Below are 474 nucleotides of genomic sequence, written 5' to 3'. Positions count from 1 at the left end.
TCTCTTGCAGGGGAGAGAGAGGTCAGGGACCCCTGCTGTCCTGGCATGGTGCTCAAGCCAGTAGAGGGTAGAGGTCAGGGACCCCTGCTGTCCTGGCATGGTGCTCAAGCCAGTAGAGGGTAGAGGTCAGGGACCCCTGCTGTCCTGGCATGGTGCTCAAGCCAGTAGAGGGTAGAGGCTAGGGACCCCTCCTGTCCTGGCATGGTGCTCAAGCCAGTAGAGGGTAGAGGCCAGGGACCCCTCCTGTCCTGGCATGGTGCTCAAGCCAGTAGAGGGTAGAGGTCAGGGACCCCTCCTGTCCTGGCATGGTGCTCAAGCCAGTAGAGGGTAGAGGTCAGGGACCCCTGCTGTCCTGGCATGGTGCTCAAGCCAGTAGATCCAGGAAGTACCTACCAGCCAAATTGTGGGAAACTCCTCTGTCACGGTGTAAATAATCTGAAAAACTGTTAATGTCCTTGACTTTTAAAAGTGCTT

This window comes from Alosa alosa, chromosome 22 (genome assembly GCF_017589495.1).
Source record: "Alosa alosa isolate M-15738 ecotype Scorff River chromosome 22, AALO_Geno_1.1, whole genome shotgun sequence".
Lineage (NCBI taxonomy): Eukaryota > Metazoa > Chordata > Actinopteri > Clupeiformes > Clupeidae > Alosa > Alosa alosa.
This window is presented reverse-complemented; position numbering follows the sequence as displayed.